Raw genomic sequence first — 15327 nt, 5'->3', positions numbered from 1 at the left:
GTATCGACACTGTACAGGGAGGGGACGGAGGGGTATCGACTGTACAGGGAGGAGATGGAGGGGTATCGACACTGTACAGGGAGGGGATGGAGGGGTATCGACTGTACAGGGGGGGGATGGAGGGGTATCGACACTGTACAGAGAGGGGATGGAGTGGTATCGACACTGTACAGGGAGGAGATGGAGGGGCATCGACTGTACAGTGAGGGGATGGAGGGGTATCGACTGTACAGGGGGGGATGGAGGGGTATCGACACTGTACAGAGAGGGGATGGAGTGGTATCGACACTGTACAGGGAGGAGATGGAGGGGCATCGACTGTACAGTGAGGGGATGGAGTGCTATCGACTGTACAGGGAGGGGATGGAGTGGTATCGACACTGTACTGGGAGGGGATGGAGTGGTATCGACACTGTACAGGGAGGGGATGGAGGGGTATCGACACTGTACAGGGAGGGGATGGAGGGGTATCGACACTGTACAGGGAGGGGATGGAGGGGTATCGACACTGTACAGGGAGGGGATGGAGGGGTATCGACACTGTACAGGGAGATGGAGGGGTATCAACATTGTACAGGAGGGGATGGAGGGGTATCGACACTGTACAGCGAGGAGATGGAGGTGTATAGAGACTGTACATGGAGAAGATGGAATGGTATCGACACTGTACAGGGAGATGGAGGGGTATCAAAATGGTACAGGAGTGGATGGAGGGGTATCGAGACTGTACAGGGAGGGGATGGAGGGGTATCGAGACTGTTCAGGGAGGGGATGGAGGGGTATCGACTGTACAGGGAGGGGATGGAGGGGTATCGACACTGTACAGGGAGGGGATGGAGGGGTATCGACACTGTACAGGGAGGGGATGGAGAGTTATCGACTGTATAGGGAGAGGATGGAGGGGTATCGACACTGTACAGAGAGGGGATGGAGGGGTATCGACACTGTACATGGAGGGGATGGAGTGGTATCGACACTGTACAGGGAGGGGATGGAGGGGTATCGACTGTACAGTGAGGGGATGGAGGGGTATCGACTGTACAGGGAGGGGATGGAGTGGTATCGACTGTACAGGGAGGGGATGGAGTGGTATCGACTGTACTGGGAGGGGATGGAGTGGTATCGACACTGTACAGGGAGATGGAGGGGTATCAATATTGTACAGGAGGGGATGGAGGGGTATCGACACTGTACAGTGAGGAGATGGAGGTGTATAGAGACTGTACATGGAGGAGATGGAATGGTATCGACACTGTACAGGGAGATGGAGGGGTATCAAAATGGTACAGGAGTGGATGGAGGGGTATCGAGACTGTACAGGAGGGGATGGAGGGGTATCGACAGTGTACAGGGAGGGGACGGAGTGGTATCGACTGTACAGAGAGGGGACGGAGTGGTATCGACTGTACAGGGAGGAGATGGAGGGGTATCGACACTGTACAGGGAGGAGATGGAGGGGTATCGACACTGTACAGGGAGGGGATGGAGTGGTATCGACACTGTACAGGGAGGGTACGGAGGGGTATCGACACTGTACAGGGAGGGAATGGAGGGGTATCGACTGTACAGTGAGGTGATGGAGGGGTATCGACTGTACAGGGAGGGGATGGAGGGGTATCGACTGTAAAGTGAGGGGATGGAGGGGTATCGACACTGTACAGGGAGGGGACGGAGGGGTATCGACTGTACAGGGAGGGGATGGAGGGGTATCGACTGTACAGGGAGGGGATGGAGTGGTATCGACACTGTACAGGGAGGGGATGGAGGGGTATCGACTGTACAGGGAGGGGATGGAGTGGTATCGACACTGTACAGGGAGGGGATGGAGTGGTATCGACTGTACAGGGAGGGGATGGAGGGGTATCGACTGTACAGTGAGGTGATGGAGGGGTATCGACTGTACAGGGAGGGGATGGAGGGGTATCGACTGTAAAGTGAGGGGATGGAGGGGTATCGACTGTACAGGGAAGGGATGGAGTGGTATCGACACTGTACAGGGAGGGGATGGAGGGGCATCGACACTGTACAGGGAGGGGATGGAGGGGTATCGACTGTACAGGGAGGGTATGGAGGGGTATCGACACTGTACAGGGAGGGGATGGAGTGGTATCGACACTGTACAGGGAGGGGATGGAGTGGTATCGACTGTACAGGGAGGGGATGGAGGGGTATCGACACTGTACGGGGAGGGGATGGAGTGGTATCGACTGTACAGGGAGGGGATGGAGTGGTATCGACACTGTACAGGGAGGGGATGGAGTGGTATCGACTGTACAGGGAGGGGATGGAGGGGAATCGACACTGTACGGGGAGGGGATGGAGTGGTATCGACTGTACGGGGAGGGGCCGGAGGGGTATCGACACTGTACGGGGAGGGGATGGAGGGGTATCGACTGTACAGGGAGGAGATGGAGGGGTATCGACACTGTACAGGGAGGGGACGGAGGAGTATCGACTGTACAGGGGGGGATGTAGTGGTATCGACACTGTACAGGGAGGGGATGGAGGGGTATCGACTGTACAGGGAGGAGATGGAGGGGTATCGACACTGTACAGGGAGGGGATGGAGGGGTATCGACTGTACAGGGGGGGATGGAGGGGTATCGACACTGTACAGAGAGGGGATGGAGTGGTATCGACACTGTACAGGGAGATGGAGGGGCATCAAAATTGTACAGGAGGGGATGGAGGGGTATCGACTGTACAGGGAGGGATGGAGGGGTATCGACTGTACAGGGAGCGGATGGAGGGGTATCGACACTGTACAGGGAGGGGATGGAGGGGTATCGACACTGTACAGGGAGGGGATGGAGGGGTATCGACACTGTACAGAGAGGGGATGGAGGGGTATCGACACTGTACAGGGAGGGGATGGAGGGGTATCGACACTGTACAGGGAGGGGATGGAGGGGTATCGACTGTACAGGGAGGGATGGAGGGGTATCGACTGTACAGGGAGGTGACGGAGTGGTATCGACTGTACAGGGAGGGGACGGAGGGGTATCGACACTGTACAGGGAGGGGATGGAGGGGTATCGACACTGTACAGGGAGGGGACGGAGGGGTATCGACTGTACAGGGAGGAGATGGAGGGGTATCGACACTGTACAGGGAGGGGATGGAGGGGTATCGACTGTACAGGGGGGGATGGAGGGGTATCGACACTGTACAGAGAGGGGATGGAGTGGTATCGACACTGTACAGGGAGGAGATGGAGGGGCATCGACTGTACAGTGAGGGGATGGAGGGGTATCGACTGTACAGGGCGGGATGGAGTGGTATCGACTGTACAGGGAGGGGATGGAGTGGTATCGACACTGTACAGGGAGGGGATGGAGTGGTATCGACACTGTACAGGGAGGGGATGGAGGGGTATCGACACTGTACAGTGAGGGGATGGAGGGGTATCGACACTGTACAGCGAGGGGATGGAGGGGTATCGACTGTACAGGGAGGAGATGGAGGGGTATCGACACTGTACAGGGAGGGGATGGAGGGGTATCGACACTGTACAGGGAGGGGATGGAGGGGTATCGATACTGTACAGAGAGGGGATGGAGGGGTATCGACACTGTACAGGGAGGGGACGGAGTGGTATCGAAACTGTACAGGGAGGGGATGGAGTGGTATCGACACTGTACGGGGAGGGGACGGAGGGGTATCGACACTGTACAGGGAGGGGACGGAGGGGTATCGACTGTACAGAGAGGGGACGGAGTGGTATCGACTGTACAGAGAGGGGATGGAGGGGTATCGACACTGTACAGGGAGGGGATGGAGGGGTATCGAGACTGTACAGGGAGGGGATGGAGGGGTATCGACTGTACAGGGAGGGGATGGAGGGTATCGACACTGTACAGGGAGGGGATGGAGTGTTATCGACTGTACAGGAAGGGGATGGAGTGGTATCGACTGTACAGGGAGGGGACGGAGTGGTATCGACTGTACATGGAGGGGATGGAGGGGTATCGACACTGTACAGGGAGGGGATGGAGGGTATCGACACTGTACAGGGAGGGGATGGAGGGTATCGACACTGTACAGGGATGGGATGGAGTGGTATCGACACTGTACAGGGAGGGGATGGAGGGGTATCGACCCTCTACAGGGAGATGGAGGGGTATCAACATTGTACAGCAGGGGATGGAGGGGTATCGACACTGTACAGCGAGGAGATGGAGGGGTATCAATATTGTACAGGAGGGGATGGAGGGGTATCGACACTGTACAGCATCGACACTGTACAGCGAGGAGATGGAGGTGTATAGAGACTGTACATGGAGAAGATGGAATGGTATCGACACTGTACAGGGAGATGGAGGGGTATCAAAATGGTACAGGAGTGGATGGAGGGGTATCGACACTGTACAGGGAGGGGATGGAGGGGTATCGACACTGTACAGGGAGGGGATGGAGGGGTATCGACACTGTACAGGGAGGGGACGGATGGGTATCGACACTGTACAGGGAGGGGATGGAGGGGTATCGACACTGTACAGGGAGGGGATGGAGTGGTATCGACTGTACAGGGAGGGGATGGAGGGGTATCGACACTGTACAGGGAGGGGATGGAGGGGTATCGACACTGTACAGGGAGGGGATGGAGAGTTATCGACTGTATAGGGAGAGGATGGAGGGGTATCGACACTGTACAGAGAGGGGATGGAGGGGTATCGACACTGTACATGGAGGGGATGGAGTGGTATCGACACTGTACAGGGAGGGGATGGAGGGGTATCGACTGTACAGTGAGGGGATGGAGGGGTATCGACTGTACAGGGAGGGGATGGAGTGGTATCGACTGTACAGGGAGGGGATGGAGTGGTATCGACTGTACTGGGAGGGGATGGAGTGGTATCGACACTGTACATGGAGATGGAGGGGTATCAATATTGTACAGGAGGGGATGGAGGGGTATCGACACTGTACAGTGAGGAGATGGAGGTGTATAGAGACTGTACATGGAGGAGATGGAATGGTATCGACACTGTACAGGGAGATGGAGGGGTATCAAAATGGTACAGGAGTGGATGGAGGGGTATCGAGACTGTACAGGAGGGGATGGAGGGGTATCGACAGTGTACAGGGAGGGGACGGAGTGGTATCGACTGTACAGAGAGGGGACGGAGTGGTATCGACTGTACAGGGAGGGGATGGAGTGGTATCGACACTGTACAGGGAGGGTACGGAGGGGTATCGACACTGTACAGGGAGGGAATGGAGGGGTATCGACTGTACAGTGAGGTGATGGAGGGGTATCGACTGTACAGGGAGGGGATGGAGGGGTATCGACTGTAAAGTGAGGGGATGGAGGGGTATCGACTGTACAGGGAGGGGATGGAGTGGTATCGACACTGTACAGGGAGGGGATGGAGGGGTATCGACTGTACAGGGAGGGGATGGAGTGGTATCGACACTGTACAGGGAGGGAATGGAGTGGTATCGACTGTACAGGGAGGGGATGGAGGGGTATCGACTGTACAGTGAGGGGGATGGCGGGGTATCGACACTGTACAGGGAGGGTACGGAGGGGTATCGACACTGTACAGGGAGGGGATGGAGTGGTATCGACACTGTACAGGGAGGGGATGGAGTGGTATCGACTGTACAGGGAGGGGATGGAGGGGTATCGACACTGTACAGGGAGGGGATGGAGGGGTATCGACACTGTACAGGGAGGGGATGGAGTGGTATCGACTGTACAGGGAGGGGATGGAGTGGTATCGACTGTACAGGGAGGGGATGGAGGGGTATCGACACTGTACGGGGAGGGGATGGAGTGGTATCGACTGTACGGGGAGGGGACGGAGGGGTATCGACACTGTACGGGGAGGGGATGGAGGGGTATCGACTGTACAGGGAGGAGACGGAGGGGTATCGACACTGTACAGGGAGGGGACGGAGGAGTATCGACTGTACAGGGGGGGATGGAGTGGTATCGACACTGTACAGGGAGGGGATGGAGGGGTATCGACTGTACAGGGAGGAGATGGAGGGGTATCGACACTGTACAGGGGGGGATGGAGGGGTATCGACTGTACGGGGGGGATGGAGGGGTATCGACACTGTACAGAGAGGGGATGGAGTGGTATCGACACTGTACAGGGAGATGGAGGGGTATCAAAATTGTACAGGAGGGGATGGAGTGGTATCGACTGTACAGGGAGGGGATGGAGGGGTATCGACTGTACAGGGAGGGGATGGAGGGGTATCGACACTGTACAGGGAGGGGATGGAGGGGTATCGACACTGTACAGGGAGGGGATGGAGGGGTATCGACACTGTACAGAGAGGGGATGGAGGGGTATCGACACTGTACAGGGAGGGGATGGAGGGGTATCGACACTGTACAGGGAGGGGGATGGAGGGGTATCGACTGTACAGGGAGGGGATGGAGTGGTATCGACTGTACAGGGAGGTGACGGAGTGGTATCGACTGTACAGGGAGGGGACGGAGGGGTATCGACACTGTACAGGGAGGGGATGGAGGGGTATCGACACTGTACAGGGAGGGGACGGAGGGGTATCGACTGTACAGGGAGGAGATGGAGGGGTATCGACACTGTACAGGGAGGGGATGGAGGGGTATCGACTGTACAGGGGGGGATGGAGGGGTATCGACACTGTACAGAGAGGGGATGGAGTGGTATCGACACTGTACAGGGAGGAGATGGAGGGGCATCGACTGTACAGTGAGGGGATGGAGGGGTATCGACTGTACAGGGGGGGATGGAGGGGTATCGACACTGTACAGAGAGGGGATGGAGTGGTATCGACACTGTACAGGGAGGAGATGGAGGGGCATCGACTGTACAGTGAGGGGATGGAGTGCTATCGACTGTACAGGAGGGGATGGAGGGGTATCGACACTGTACAGGGAGGAGATGGAGGGGTATCGACACGGGAGGGGATGGAGTGGTATCGACACTGTACAGGGAGGGGATGGAGGGGTATCGACACTGTACAGGGAGGGGATGGAGGGGTATCGACACTGTACAGGGAGGGGATGGAGGGGTATCGACACTGTACAGGGAGGGGATGGAGGGGTATCGACACTGTACAGGGAGATGGAGGGGTATCAACATTGTACAGGAGGGGATGGAGGGGTATCGACACTGTACAGCGAGGAGATGGAGGTGTATAGAGACTGTACATGGAGAAGATGGAATGGTATCGACACTGTACAGGGAGATGGAGGGGTATCAAAATGGTACAGGAGTGGATGGAGGGGTATCGAGACTGTACAGGGAGGGGATGGAGGGGTATCGAGACTGTTCAGGGAGGGGATGGAGGGGTATCGACTGTACAGGGAGGGGATGGAGGGGTATCGACACTGTACAGGGAGGGGATGGAGGGGTATCGACACTGTACAGGGAGGGGATGGAGAGTTATCGACTGTATAGGGAGAGGATGGAGGGGTATCGACACTGTACAGAGAGGGGATGGAGGGGTATCGACACTGTACATGGAGGGGATGGAGTGGTATCGACACTGTACAGGGAGGGGATGGAGGGGTATCGACTGTACAGTGAGGGGATGGAGGGGTATCGACTGTACAGGGAGGGGATGGAGTGGTATCGACTGTACAGGGAGGGGATGGAGTGGTATCGACTGTACTGGGAGGGGATGGAGTGGTATCGACACTGTACAGGGAGATGGAGGGGTATCAATATTGTACAGGAGGGGATGGAGGGGTATCGACACTGTACAGTGAGGAGATGGAGGTGTATAGAGACTGTACATGGAGGAGATGGAATGGTATCGACACTGTACAGGGAGATGGAGGGGTATCAAAATGGTACAGGAGTGGATGGAGGGGTATCGAGACTGTACAGGAGGGGATGGAGGGGTATCGACAGTGTACAGGGAGGGGACGGAGTGGTATCGACTGTACAGAGAGGGGACGGAGTGGTATCGACTGTACAGGGAGGAGATGGAGGGGTATCGACACTGTACAGGGAGGAGATGGAGGGGTATCGACACTGTACAGGGAGGGGATGGAGTGGTATCGACACTGTACAGGGAGGGTACGGAGGGGTATCGACACTGTACAGGGAGGGAATGGAGGGGTATCGACTGTACAGTGAGGTGATGGAGGGGTATCGACTGTACAGGGAGGGGATGGAGGGGTATCGACTGTAAAGTGAGGGGATGGAGGGGTATCGACACTGTACAGGGAGGGGACGGAGGGGTATCGACTGTACAGGGAGGGGATGGAGGGGTAACGACTGTACAGGGAGGGGATGGAGTGGTATCGACACTGTACAGGGAGGGGATGGAGGGGTATCGACTGTACAGGGAGGGGATGGAGTGGTATCGACACTGTACAGGGAGGGGATGGAGTGGTATCGACTGTACAGGGAGGGGATGGAGGGGTATCGACTGTACAGTGAGGGGATGGCGGGGTATCGACACTGTACAGGGAGGGTACGGAGGGGTATCGACACTGTACAGGGAGGGGATGGAGTGGTATCGACACTGTACAGGGAGGGGATGGAGTGGTATCGACTGTACAGGGAGGGGATGGAGGGGTATCGACACTGTACAGGGAGGGGATGGAGGGGTATCGACACTGTACAGGGAGGGGATGGAGTGGTATCGACTGTACAGGGAGGGGATGGAGTGGTATCGACACTGTACAGGGAGGGGATGGAGTGGTATCGACTGTACAGGGAGGGGATGGAGGGGTATCGACACTGTACAGGGAGGGGATGGAGTGGTATCGACTGTACAGGGAGGGGATGGAGGGGTATCGACACTGTACAGGGAGGGGATGGAGTGGTATCGACTGTACAGGGAGGGGATGGAGGGGTATCGACACTGTACAGGGAGGGGATGGAGTGGTATCGACTGTACAGGGAGGGGATGGAGAGGTATTGACTGTACAGGGAGGGGATGGAGGGGTATCGACTGTACAGGGAGGGGATGGAGGGGTATCGACACTGTACAGGGAGGGGATGGAGTGGTATCGACTGTACAGGGAGGGGATGGAGGGGTATCGACACTGTACAGGGAGGGGATGGAGTGGTATCGACTGTACAGGGAGGGGATGGAGGGGTATCGACACTGTACAGGGAGGGGATGGAGGGGTATCGACACTGTACAGGGAGGGGATGGAGGGGTATCGACTGTACAGGGAGGGGATGGAGGGGTATCGACTGTACAGGGAGGGGATGGAGGGGTATCGACTGTACAGGGAGGGGATGGAGGGGTATCGACACTGTACAGGGAGGGGATGGAGGGGTATCGACTGTACAGGGAGGGGATGGAGGGGTATCGACACTGTACAGGGAGGGGATGGAGGGGTATCGACACTGTACAGGGAGGGGATGGAGGGGTATCGACACTGTACAGGGAGGGGATGGAGGGGTATCGACATTGTACAGGGAGGAGATGGAGGGGTATCGACACTGTACAGGGAGGGGATGGAGGGGTATCGACACTGTACAGAGAGGGGATGGAGGGGTATCGACACTGTACAGGGAGGGGATGGAGGGGTATCGACACTGTACAGGGAGGGGATGGAGGGGTATCGACACTGTACAGGGAGGGGACGGAGGAGTATCGACTGTACAGGGGGGGATGTAGTGGTATCGACACTGTACAGGGAGGGGATGGAGGGGTATCGACTGTACAGGGAGGAGATGGAGGGGTATCGACACTGTACAGGGAGGGGATGGAGGGGTATCGACTGTACAGGGGGGAATGGAGGGGTATCGACACTGTACAGAGAGGGGATGGAGTGGTATCGACACTGTACAGGGAGATGGAGGGGTATCAAAATTGTACAGGAGGGGATGGAGGGGTATCGACTGTACAGGGAGGGGATGGAGGGGTATCGACTGTACAGTGAGGGGATGGCGGGGTATCGACACTGTACAGGGAGGGTACGGAGGGGTATCGACACTGTACAGGGAGGGGATGGAGTGGTATCGACACTGTACAGGGAGGGGATGGAGTGGTATCGACTGTACAGGGAGGGGATGGAGTGGTATCGACTGTACAGGGAGGGGATGGAGAGGTATTGACTGTACAGGGAGGGGATGGAGTGGTATCGACACTGTACAGGGAGATGGAGGGGTATCAAAATGGTACAGGAGTGGATGGAGGGGTATCGAGACTGTACAGGAGTGGATGGAGGGGTATCGAGACTGTACAGGGAGGGGATGGAGGGGTATCGACACTGTACAGGGAGGGGACGGAGTGGTATCGACTGTACAGAGAGGGGATGGAGGGGTATCGACTGTACAGGGAGGGGATGGAGTGGTATCGACACTGTACAGGGAGGAGATGGAGTGGTATCGACTGTACAGGGAGGGGATGGAGTGGTATCGACTGTACAGGGAGGGGATGGAGTGGTATCTACTGTACAGGGAGGGGATGGAGGGGTATCGACACTGTACAGGGAGGGGATGGAGGGGTATCGATACTGTACAGGGAGGGGATGGAGGGGTATCGACACTGTACAGGGAGGGGATGGAGGGGTATCGACACTGTACAGGGAGGGGATGGAGGGGTATCGACACTGTACAGGGAGATGGAGGGGTATCAACATTGTACAGGAGGGGATGGAGGGGTATCGACACTGTACAGCGAGGAGATGGAGGTGTATAGAGACTGTACATGGAGAAGATGGAATGGTATCGACACTGTACAGGGAGATGGAGGGGTATCAAAATGGTACAGGAGTGGATGGAGGGGTATCGAGACTGTACAGGGAGGGGATGGAGGGGTATCGAGACTGTTCAGGGAGGGGATGGAGGGGTATCGACTGTACAGGGAGGGGATGGAGGGGTATCGACACTGTACAGGGAGGGGATGGAGGGGTATCGACACTGTACAGGGAGGGGATGGAGAGTTATCGACTGTATAGGGAGAGGATGGAGGGGTATCGACACTGTACAGAGAGGGGATGGAGGGGTATCGACACTGTACATGGAGGGGATGGAGTGGTATCGACACTGTACAGGGAGGGGATGGAGGGGTATCGACTGTACAGTGAGGGGATGGAGGGGTATCGACTGTACAGGGAGGGGATGGAGTGGTATCGACTGTACAGGGAGGGGATGGAGTGGTATCGACTGTACTGGGAGGGGATGGAGTGGTATCGACACTGTACAGGGAGATGGAGGGGTATCAATATTGTACAGGAGGGGATGGAGGGGTATCGACACTGTACAGTGAGGAGATGGAGGTGTATAGAGACTGTACATGGAGGAGATGGAATGGTATCGACACTGTACAGGGAGATGGAGGGGTATCAAAATGGTACAGGAGTGGATGGAGGGGTATCGAGACTGTACAGGGAGGGGATGGAGGGGTATCGACAGTGTACAGGGAGGGGACGGAGTGGTATCGACTGTACAGAGAGGGGACGGAGTGGTATCGACTGTACAGGGAGGGGATGGAGTGGTATCGACACTGTACAGGGAGGGTACGGAGGGGTATCGACACTGTACAGGGAGGGAATGGAGGGGTATCGACTGTACAGTGAGGTGATGGAGGGGTATCGACTGTACAGGGAGGGGATGGAGGGGTATCGACTGTAAAGTGAGGGGATGGAGGGGTATCGACTGTACAGGGAGGGGATGGAGTGGTATCGACACTGTACAGGGAGGGTACGGAGGGGTATCGACACTGTACAGGGAGGGGATGGAGTGGTATCGACTGTACAGGGAGGGGATGGAGGGGTATCGACACTGTACATGGAGGAGATGGAGGGGTATCGACACTGTACAGGGAGGGGATGGAGTGGTATCGACACTGTACAGGGAGGGGATGGAGTGGTATCGACTGTACAGGGAGGGGATGGAGTGGTATCGACTGTACAGGGAGGGGATGGAGTGGTATCGACTGTACAGGGAGGGGATGGAGTGGTATCCACACTGTACAGGGAGATGGAGGGTTATCAAAATGGTACAGGAGTGGATGGAGGGGTATCGAGACTGTACAGGGAGGGGATGGAGGGGTATCGAGACTGTTCAGGGAGGGGATGGAGGGGTATCGACTGTACAGGGAGGGGATGGAGGGGTATCGACACTGTACAGGGAGGGGATGGAGGGGTATCGACACTGTACAGGGAGGGGATGGAGAGTTATCGACTGTATAGGGAGGGGATGGAGGGGTATCGACACTGTACAGGGAGGGGATGGAGGGGTATCGACTGTACAGGGAGGGGATGGAGTGGTATCGACACTGTACAGGGAGGGGATGGAGGGGTATCGACTGTACAGGGAGGGGATGGAGGGGTATCGACACTGTACAGGGAGGGGATGGAGGGGTATCGACACTGTACAGGGAGGGGACGGAGTGGTATCGACACTGTACAGGGAGGGGATGGAGTGGTATCGACTGTACAGGGAGGGGATGGAGTGGTATCGACTGTACAGGGAGGGGATGGAGTGGTATCTACTGTACAGGGAGGGGATGGAGGGGTATCAACACTGTACAGGGAGGGGATGGAGGGGTATCGATACTGTACAGGGAGGGGATGGAGGGGTATCGACACTGTACAGGGAGGGGATGGAGGGGTATCGACACTGTACAGGGAGGGGATGGAGGGGTATCGATACTGTACAGAGAGGGGACGGAGGGGTATCGAAACTGTACAGGGAGGGGATGGAGTGGTATCGACACTGTACAGGGAGGGGATGGAGTGGTATCGACACTGTACGGGGAGGGGACGGAGGGGTATCGACACTGTACAGGGCGGGGACGGAGTGGTATCGACTGTACAGAGAGGGGACGGAGGGGTATCGACACTGTACAGGGAGGGGATGGAGTGGTATCGACACTGTACAGGGAGGGGATGGAGTGGTATCGACACTGTACGGGGAGGGGACGGAGGGGTATCGACACTGTACAGGGCGGGGACGGAGTGGTATCGACTGTACAGAGAGGGGACGGAGGGGTATCGACACTGTACAGGGAGGGGATGGAGTGGTATCGACTGTACAGAGAGGGGATGGAGGGGTATCGACACTGTACAGGGAGGGGATGGAGGGGCATCGAGACTGTACAGGGAGGGGATGGAGGGGTATCGACTGTACAGGGAGGGGATGGAGGGGTATCGACACTGTACAGGGAGGGGATGGAGGGTTATCGACTGTACAGGGAGGGGATGGAGTGGTATCGACTGTACAGGGAGGGGATGGAGGGGTATCGACACTGTACAGGGAGATGGAGGGGTATCAAAATTGTACAGGAGGGGATGGAGTGGTATCGACTGTACAGGGAGGGGATGGAGGGGTATCGACTGTACAGGGAGGGGATGGAGGGGTATCGACACTGTACAGGGAGGGGATGGAGGGGTATCGACACTGTACAGGGAGGGGATGGAGGGGTATCGACACTGTACAGAGAGGGGATGGAGGGGTATCGACACTGTACAGGGAGGGGATGGAGGGGTATCGACTGTACAGGGAGGGGATGGAGGGGTATCGACACTGTACAGGGAGGGGATGGAGTGGTATCGACTGTACAGGGAGGGGATGGAGGGGTATCGACACTGTACAGGGAGGGGATGGAGGGGTATCGACTGTACAGGGAGGGGATGGAGTGGTATCGACTGTACAGGGAGGTGACGGAGTGGTATCGACTGTACAGGGAGGGGACGGAGGGGTATCGACACTGTACAGGGAGGGGATGGAGGGGTATCGACACTGTACAGGGAGGGGACGGAGGGGTATCGACTGTACAGGGAGGAGATGGAGGGGTATCGACACTGTACAGGGAGGGGATGGAGGGGTATCGACTGTACAGGGGGGGATGGAGGGGTATCGACACTGTACAGAGAGGGGATGGAGTGGTATCGACACTGTACAGTGAGGAGATGGAGGGGCATCGACTGTACAGTGAGGCGATGGAGGGGTATCGACTGTACAGGGAGGGGATGGAGTGGTATCGACTGTACAGGGAGGAGATGGAGGGGTATCGACTGTACGGGGAGGGGATGGAGTGGTATCGACTGTACGGGGAGGGGATGGAGTGGTATCGACACTGTACAGGGAGGGGATGGAGGGGTATCGACACTGTACAGGGAGGGGATGGAGGGGTATCGACACTGTACAGCGAGGGAATGGAGGGGTATCGACTGTACAGGGAGGAGATGGAGGGGTATCGACACTGTACAGGGAGGGGATGGAGGGGTATCGACTGTACAGGGGGGGATGGAGGGGTATCGACACTGTACAGAGAGGGGATGGAGTGGTATCGACACTGTACAGGGAGATGGAGGGGTATCAAAATTGTACAGGAGGGGATGGAGGGGTATCGACTGTACAGGGAGGGGATGGAGGGGTATCGACTGTACAGTGAGGGGATGGCGGGGTATCGACAGTGTACAGGGAGGGTACGGAGGGGTATCGACACTGTACAGGGAGGGGATGGAGTGGTATCGACACTGTACAGGGAGGGGATGGAGTGGTATCGACTGTACAGGGAGGGGATGGAGTGGTATCGACTGTACAGGGAGGGGATGGAGTGGTATCTACTGTACAGGGAGGGGATGGAGTGGTATCGACTGTACAGCGAGGGGATGGAGGGGTATCGAGACTGTAGAGGGAGGGGATGGAGGGGTATCGACACTGTACAGGGAGGAGATGGAGGGGTATCGACACTGTACAGGGAGGGGATGGAGGGGTATCGATACTGTACAGGGAGGGGATGGAGGGGTATCGACACTGTACAGGGAGGGGATGGAGGGGTATCGACACTGTACAGGGAGGGGATGGAGGGGTATCGACACTGTACAGGGAGATGGAGGGGTATCAACATTGTACAGGAGGGGATGGAGTGGTATCGACACTGTATAGCGAGGAGATGGAGGTGTATAGAGACTGTACATGGAGAAGATGGAGGGGTATCGACACTGTACAGGGAGATGGAGGGGTATCAAAATTGTACAGGAGGGGATGGAGGGGTATCGACTGTACAGGGAGGGGATGGAGGGGTATCGACACTGTACACGGAGATGGAGGGGTATCAAAATTGTACAGGAGGGGATGGAGGGGTATCGACTGTACAGGGAGGGGATGGAGGGGTATCGACTGTACAGTTAGGGGATGGCGGGGTATCGACACTGTACAGGGATGGTACGGAGGGGTATCGACACTGTACGGGAGGGGATGGAGTGGTATCGACACTGTACAGGGAGGGGATGGAGTGGTATCGACTGTACAGGGAGGGGATGGAGTGGTATCTACTGTACAGGGAGGGGATGGAGGGGTATCAACACTGTACAGGGAGGGGATGGAGGGGTATCGATACTGTACAGGGAGGGGATGGAGGGGTATCGACACTGTACAGGGAGGGGATGGAGGGGTATCG

This window comes from Hypanus sabinus, chromosome 10 (assembly GCF_030144855.1).
Source record: "Hypanus sabinus isolate sHypSab1 chromosome 10, sHypSab1.hap1, whole genome shotgun sequence".
NCBI lineage: Eukaryota > Metazoa > Chordata > Chondrichthyes > Myliobatiformes > Dasyatidae > Hypanus > Hypanus sabinus.
This window is presented reverse-complemented; position numbering follows the sequence as displayed.